This window comes from Xiphophorus couchianus, chromosome 15 (genome assembly GCF_001444195.1).
Source record: "Xiphophorus couchianus chromosome 15, X_couchianus-1.0, whole genome shotgun sequence".
NCBI classification, from domain to species: domain Eukaryota; kingdom Metazoa; phylum Chordata; class Actinopteri; order Cyprinodontiformes; family Poeciliidae; genus Xiphophorus; species Xiphophorus couchianus.
The window spans coordinates 10,487,738-10,496,436 of record NC_040242.1 but is presented as its reverse complement, the minus strand read 5'-3'; the positions used below and the strand labels follow the sequence as shown (position 1 = coordinate 10,496,436).

General features: G+C 35.7%; 1 long non-coding RNA gene across 1 annotated transcript; it reads right to left on the bottom strand.

Annotated features, from left to right (window-relative positions):
- Window positions 1–329: 329 nt before the first annotated feature.
- LOC114159099 (uncharacterized) lies at window positions 330–4,050 on the bottom strand. The gene is made up of 3 exons (XR_003598544.1): window positions 3,914–4,050; window positions 3,030–3,087; window positions 330–964 (listed from the first exon to the last, which is right to left on the bottom strand). It is a non-coding gene; the product is annotated as an uncharacterized LOC114159099 (long non-coding RNA).
- Between the last annotated feature and the right edge of the window lie 4,649 nt (window positions 4,051–8,699).

Here is an 8,699-nt window from a genome sequence, read left to right as displayed (position 1 = left end):
GTTAAAGTTGAAAAATAATCCACTTTTAACTATAAGGATATTAAGATGCTTTACATTCATGGTTTTGATAAGTCATTCAATTTTTAAGGCAGAACATGCAAATTCATGATGCAAGTATGTGCCAATAAGTTTCCTTTTGTATTTTTATTTACTCTAACCTTAAATTCATTATGCTGTACTTTGTAACTTCTTTTACTATGTTTTGAAAACACTTTGTCGCATGTAGGTATTGTTGTGTACCATATAAATAAATATGAATTCAGGGTAAAACTTTCTTACATGCAATTGAAAGGCGTTCTACGGTCCAACAATAGACGCAGTTCCAGTAATACAATTTAAACTTGGAATTGATGGAAGAGGCATGCTTTACAAGTAATCTGTACAGTATGCTGACACAGTGAATTTCCAGCAGAATGTCATTGATAAAACACCACAGGGTGGGCCTTATCCTTCCTTGAACTGATGTACTCTCTATCTATATTGTCTATCTGAGATTAAAGGACAGAAGTAGAAAACAAAGTATATTGCTCAACAGGAGACATAGATCACTGTCACCTTGGTGGAAATGGAAAATGGCCTTGTTGTGAAGAGTTTTGTCATTTTAGTTTTTTTCCTCCCTTCATCTTATCAATTTTTGTTATAATCCTCTTTTCTCTTCCTTTGACAAAGCAGTTGAGGTAAAAACGTCAACATGGGCTGCAGGTCTTCATTTAGGACCATAAAATTGTATGAGGAATGATGAAAATGGTCTTAGTGGTGATGTATCGTTGTTGTACTCAAAACCTCTACAACACCAGGATTCTGACCGTGGCTAAAAAATAAACCCCGGGCCTGGGTTTTTGCCACCTTATCACACCATTGCAGCTGTTGGTGCTCAAAGAGGCTCAGCTGCCTTCCTCTAGCAGCATGTGAATGGAAATGTTTCACTGAGAAAGATAGGGTTCATGGGGGAGATGAGGTGAGGCTGAAAGGAGGTGGGGGAGAAAATGGGGTGGTAATGTGGGGAAAAAAAACATAGAAAAACAGTTTTAGATGTCAGTTACTGTAAACATAAGCTTCATTAATTACATATTAGATTTTTCTGGCCAAGCAACTGTCTTTGAATGTGCACTTTGATTACAGTTTTGATTGACGTCTCATCTTTTTTTGTAAAATTCTTCCATTTTGTCAACAATTCCTTGATAGATGCAATATTTTAACTCCAAAATATGATGGTGTCTCTATTTGAGTTTTGTTATGCTGTAATGAACTTTAAAAAAGGTTCAAAAAGAAATCAGAGATAAAAACATGAGATATTTATATATTTTATTCATATACCAATTCCCCCTCTTTCAAACAAATGTTTAAAATTCACCTCACATTTCCTAATGTCCCAGACTAAGCCACAGTCTATTCAGTTAGACACAAGATCTGAATGTATAACTGATAGCATTATCAATACAGTGATACATCCTGTTCACTTAATATTCCCTGAGCCCATTTCCAAAAGGATGTAATTTGGCTTGCCCATTCATTTTTCCCATTCTTAATTATCTTCTGTCTGATCACCAACCCAATGAAAGGACATTCTTAATTAAACAGACTATAATATGCTTATTTTCACACAATTAATACAAAAATAAAGCAAAATAACTTTTTTCAGATGACAGCTGTTGTGAAATCACAAAACCTATTTGTTGTTACTGAGAGGCAAAAAAGGAGGAAAAAAATAAACATTTGAAAAAATGTTAGACAACAAAAGAACCAACACACCCCTTGTGAGATAAAGATTGGTTTGTCAGTTTTGTATCATTGAATGTAATGACAGGCATGCCGGTTTGTCTCTCTAGGGATCAACATAGTTGTGGATCAGGCAGTGGCAAAAAAATACTTAAAAAAGAATCAATATTTCATTGAAATATTTATAAATTCTGTTGTGTCTGAATTGAAGACTCAGACACTTTTCATATTTATGGATTCATAGGTAACCGTTTGTAGAACATTACGATTTATGGGATGTGTACTTTTAATAATTCTGCTTTATTCTAAACCATTTATTAAAAATAATTTTAGGACACAAAACCTCCACATACTGTTCCCATTACCTCTTAGTTGTCTTATCATGGTGAGTCCTTCTGAAAGCATATAAGCTGAAACAATGCCCTTTGTTGGTTCTTTCATGCTGTCAGCAAATTTCTCTGCTTGGCCCTATTGCTTATGTCTGCAGCTGCTTTGACTGTGTCATCCTGTTCATGGAAGACTTCACTTAAAATTGAATAATTGCAAAGTCAATTTTCTTTTGGGTTATGTTTGACATATGCAGCGTTTTAATAACAGCTGAAGGTAATATACTTGATTGTGCTATAAAATGTAACTATGTATCTGGAATATTAAATAATTCATTATGCATAATTTAATGTAGTGAAATTGTTTGAAACTGTGCATGTCAAAATAATTTCCCTCTCTATTTAGACAGGTTTTACCCAGAATAGCATGTATTAGTTGGGTGCTACTTGTTTTTTTTATATTAAATGAGTCCACTAATCATTTAAGCAATATTTAAGTCAAATTATAGATAATGTATGTCTCACTGCATCATTCCTTTACTCTAACATATTAACACATGTTTACAGCATGACAGAAAATCTCTTAAAACCAACCCATGTGATAAACCTCAGGATTAGTGTGCATTAACCTCTGAGGATGTTGTACTGCATGGCATTGGTGCACTACAGGCTAACAACTTCCCAGACCTTTATTTGCTCAATTTCGAATAATGCACTTTGATTTCATTTAAGTCGGCTAAACTGGGTTCACACCCAACTGATCAGCTTAATGCATGACCCCATGTGGAGATTTTCATCCCCCTTTCTGCCCTTTTAGCCACTTTCCCAATCCCTGTCATTTAGTCTTCTTCATGCTCTTCATTAGCCTGATATCCTAGGTGGACGGCAACAACAGCCACCGGTTTGAAGTGGTTAAACTGGCAATCTGTCAAAATGAGGCTTTAAAGGAAAACTACTCCTTCCCTTTCCTTGTGTCATACACACCTGGATTCACATGACTGCCTGTTTTAGTGTCTTATCAGCACTCCTTGATGTCTATATTCTGCACAAAAGAGGAGACAGAGAATCCATTAAGTCATGCATGAACTGAAACAATCTATAAGAGAGTAAGGATAACATGGGCTCATGGAGAAGAAAGGGACATAGGCCACTAATTTATTGCTGTGCATGAGGTAAATTATTCTCATCCCGAGGATGTTCTCTACAGATTTTATGTAGAGAACATGACTTTTACTTTTACACTGACTTTTACTTCAAAGAATTGTATTTTTTACTTTTTTTTCTTTTAGAAACATCCTGTTTTTTCACCATCAGGTCAAGCTTTCTTGTAGACTTGAGGACCTCTGCATTTTGGCTTTCAACTGTATTCATTGTTTTAACGGAATAATAATATTTGATCTCTTACACAAAAAACAAACAAAACTGAAAAAGGTGTAATGCTCCTTTAATGCTGTCTCTCTTTACCAAGCTTCACACACAGGCAGTCATTATTTACTCACCAAAGTTTATAGCAATATGGTTTCTCTGGCTTTTGCAATAACCCATAAAAATGTCTGTTTTAAAAATAAAGACACCAAGACAATATCTTATGTAAGAACAGTTCCAAAAAATGCAAAATACTATTAGTTCAAAGTGAATTTAGTAGTCCTTCAGCTAGATTCTCAGCTAGCAGAGAAGGAGACAGAGAATCTCCTTCTCTGTCTCATCTACAAAGTCTGCTAGCATTAGCGTTTATTAGCCTCCATTTTCTATACAATACTCATACAAGAAACTGCATAACGTGACTCACTAGTTGACTCTCATTTCAATAACATATTCAACTTTTAAAGGAAACCAATATATATGCATCAAAATAAAGTTTTACTGACCTGTGATGAAGAAAAGATGAGACACATATGTTGAGCTTCTATTAGCATTTAAAAGAAGCTAAAAGAATAAGAAAGGCTTATTCTTCTTCTGTGTGCTCAACCTTCTCTATTCTACCAATGCGAGAGGCGCCCCTGATGGTTGTATGTGGAATCGCACTGACTAACTGAAATATCACTAGAGAACTTATTAGAATGAGAAATTAGGAATAAAATGAAGAATAATGTTGGGGTGACTATTTTTATACTTGGTACTTTGATTTACTTACAACTTGTTTTTGACCCCTCTACACATGAAAGAATCAAATCAACACGCCAGGTATATTTTTGACGAAGGAACAGCACATGATTTAAATTTAAAAAAAAGTTTATTTTACATAATAATGTCTCATGTCATGACATCTTAGATGCTATGACACCAATGATGGACATTAACTGGGCAATTAGACATGCTTTGTTTTCAAGAAAATTATAAAATCTTCTTATGGTTTGCAAAGTAAGTTTTACAAAATTTGTGTGCTTGTACATTCGCATAGCCGCAAATTATGCTAGACAACAGAAAAAAAAATAGCAATCAAAATCACATATTTCAGAAAAATTAACCATGGAGCTCCATTTTGGCAAGAAGGGGACATATTTAGGTTCTGTTAGAATAACATTATAAATTCCATGTCTGACGAAGAAGCTTGCAGAACCTGTACTATGATTAGCATCACTGTTCTGACACAGAGCTCATGCTAATCGGAGCAATTAGGTAACAGCAAAGGTCTTAATTTATGCAGCTGGGACCAGCTCCCATTTCTAAATGCAGTAGAATGACAGCGATTGTCAATTAGCTACGTAGTAACGGGGACATTTGATGCCACATTCGATGCCACAGATGGAGACAAAATCATCACCATCCCTCCTGCTAATTCTAAGCCTGATTTGCATGATCCATTTAGAAAGTATTTATGAGAATGGAAAATGGCTGTCGCCACTGATGAAGCAGGTTGAATTGATTGTCAGAGGTGAATGTGCTTATTTTTTGTGACTTGTTTATACCTGCAGTAATTTGTGCAAATAGATTCACTATGTGAATCACTAATTATTTAAATAATAAAGCAAAATAAGTAAAAGTGAATATAAATTATACTGTTTTTGTAATGGTGAGAGTGTGGTCCTTGAGTGCCATACTGATCCGAGGCTGACAATAACAGCTAATTAGGATTTCTAATTAAGCAGTCAGCAGTTTTGACAAATGAGGAGCTATGTAATAATCACCAGAAAGTAGGGCAACCTGGGCAATTTTACTTTAAAACCGCCATTGCTGTAAGCTATTATCAGGTCATACAAAGTTCAGCATAAGGTAATGTATACTGAGTGTACATAAGGCCAAGATGTACTGAAATATTTGTTAGCATCTGTATATGTACAAGTTTTAGTTGTACTTGAATATAACTGTAGGTAAGGGTTTATAAAAAAATAAAAATAATAAATGTTAAAGTTACTGTGCAACATTAGCCGTTTCTGAGCAAAGGTTTCTGCCTCATGTGTCTAATGTGGACAGCTGTAAGTTAGCTGGAGGGCAGTGGTGTTTCTGCTGATATAGTGGGAATATATTGTGAATCTGACCTAATTTAAAGCATAAACTTGTCTTGCTTCATTAAAGTGGATTAATTTCCACCAAAGAAAATTATTGCTTGATTGTAAAGCAGGAAAGACTAATAGATCTTCTCTAATGCTAATCCATGTGTTTCATTTGTTCCCAACCTACTCTATTTATTTTTATTTGGTTTCATAATCACTCAACTATTTCTTTCCTACACCATGATTAGCATTGAGTGAGCCATTATGTTATCAGTCTCGTCTTCTTTGTGGCGCCATTCCAATCCAATAATAGTTGAATTTGGCTGGAGTTGAGTCATTTTAATGTATCCTCAGACTGTTTTCAGGGCTCTATGTGGTAACAACAACAGAGATGTAGGCTATGAGTCTCTGCAAAAAAAATGTTACAGGCGTGGATTCAACTTTCAGAGTTTGGGGTTGTTGTGTTTGTGTGTATTTTCACTCTGTATTGGAAATGCAGGTTTTCCCTGAAGGGTGGGGCTGAGCAGGGTGCTCCCATATATCTGCAATTCATCAAGCTCATCAGCTGCTGAATAAGAGGAGCAGACTGCTGGTCATTTGATGCCTGATGTTAACCTCTACGGTACCTCTAGCCCTCTTTTCATCTCCTAGTTGTGCATTAGTATTTTTACTAATATCTACCTAGTGCTCTGTTCTAAAAGTTACACCTTTGTCAACTCCTGGAAATTCTCCTCAGAGCTCCCTACTAGATTCCTCAGCTGCTCAATAATAAACTTGACTCATCTACCATGACCGGCTACTATAAGGCTCCTCTTCCTCCACCTCCTTAATCTTTAGCATCCTCCTGAACCAAACCTTTACTCTCCAATGCTTTCTGCGCTCTCCATGTTACATCTGCTCCAATCACCAACTCCAGATTTGTCTCCACCTGCCACCACATACCAACACTCCATACCAACACATACCAGCAATCCAGACTCTGCTCATTCCTCCCTGATGTTCTTCTCTTCAATCTATCATAAGCTGTTCATTCCTCATTTAATTATAGCAACTGTTCGTTTTCCACTGGTTTTCCTTTTTCTGTTCAAGAACCTCACCCCTTGGTTCAAGACGACTGCACATTCATTATTATTTGTCTTCAAGTAATAAACTTAATCTGTGTATTTTAGTATTTGAGTCTCAAGAGTGTCTTGCGTGTGGGTCAGAAGCCTCCCAAAAACCAGGACCTCAACCAGTGAAAGCATTGTTTCCTTTCTGAGAGATTTTAAAGCTTTCATATTCAAAAAACACCTGAACATATATTTGAAAGTTATAGTAAGAGGAGATCCAAAATGGTCTTACATACCTCAGATGTTTTTTTCCGATCAACGTAGCACAATACTTACTTTCCCTACTAGTTAGTTATTCGTACAAGGTAGCCACTCAGTTACTAAATCAGTTACTTTTTTTGAAAAACTAATAACTATAGCTAATAATTACATTTAAAAAATAACTTGCCCACATCTGCCATACTCTAAAACTTCCACACATTCACATTTACTTTTTAGTTTGTCTCTGCATAAAACAAACTGCTTCCAATAGACTCTGTTTAAATATAGCGGCAAAGTTTTGTTTGTTTTCTGACCAAAATGCAGACATGAGCATAGCTAGATTTAGTTACATCAGAGATGCTGTCTAAAGAGGAACACCTTGTAATGTCCTATTTTTTGCACATCTGACGCTACAAAAGGGGTGTAATAGCACATTCACTTCTGTTCCATAGCCAGTGTTGTTCCTATCTTTTTTGTCTGTGGGTGCAATTATTCCATGGTTCAATGCATAAAATAGATTTGTGTTTGCTTAGATAAAATGCTACTTTCAAAATAACATTGTATATTATATATATATATATATATATATATATATATATATATACAATATATAGGTAGGTAGGGAGAGATGAAATAAGACCTCAAGCTTGACAGTAGAAGCAGCAGATGTGAAGAGGTTGAACACACGTAGGGAAAACAAAAGGATGGCAAGAGAAAGGCCATTTTTGGTAGAAGAGCACTGTGCAAAGTCGGAGCATTGTGTAGGTGTGAATCAAAGTGCATATAAAGCTTTTTGCAAGCTCTGAAGGTGTTCAGGGAAAGGAAACCCACAAAGCTGTTAGAGAGTGATGTGACAAGATGAGACGTAATGTGACAGCTGTCATGTGTCACTTTCTGAGGACAGATGATGTTAGAAAAAAATAGCAATACCTTGCTAATGCTGCTGTGAAATGGTCCAGAAAGTGCATCATTTCTGACTTAAAAATGGTGCAAAAGCTACTTTTGTTCACATTCGTCCACCAAACTTTTGAGATGCTTACTGAATAACTGTACATACTCAAAGTTCAAAATATTCATAGATGGGCTCTGTTTCCATAGGGTTAGCAATTTTTTGCTGGTCAATATGCTGTATGTAGCATACAACATATCTTTGAACTTATTGAAGTCCAAAAATCTTTCAATAAGACAGTGATAGAGTAACTCTAAATACTGACTATCTTAGCAAATGGGACAGCCACAACTCACATGAATACAGAAAATGAACATATTCTCCAAACTCCACGGGTGTTTTCCCACCTGATAGTCCAGTAGACTTGGTTTGATTTGGGACAAAAATTGCAACATTTGGTCCATTTACAGCTGGTGTGGTTCACTTTTGAAATGACAAAATAAGATCAAGTTGTTTTGCCTGTTATATGCTCTCTAACATGGCCATAACAACCCACCCAGTGCAAAAAACTGTTAATATTTTGAAAATCCAGAGATGATACATGGAGTAAGAATTATTTTGGTTAGATCTAAATTTCTGTGAAACGTGTCATGGAGAAAAGCTGTTCTTATAGGCAAACAGTCAAGTCAGAGAAAGGCAGGATGAGCTATTAGGTGATTTTCACAGCCTGGCGTCATTATTATTAATTACTATAAATGTTATTGTCAATTCTTTTCTCAGTTTTTGCAATATTTAAGCATAATTTACACAAATATTTGATGTAGTTGAGTCATCATTTTCATCATCCCATTGGTACTAATGACATTAAAGGAAGCTTGTTTTCGTGTTACTTCCCATGCCTAAACTGGATTTTATTCCACATAGTCTTGCTTTGAGCAGAGAGAGAATGTGCTATGCAGCGTGTGAATGATTGGTATGCACATAGCTGCATCAAAAATAAACTTGCTAATAATGGACCAAA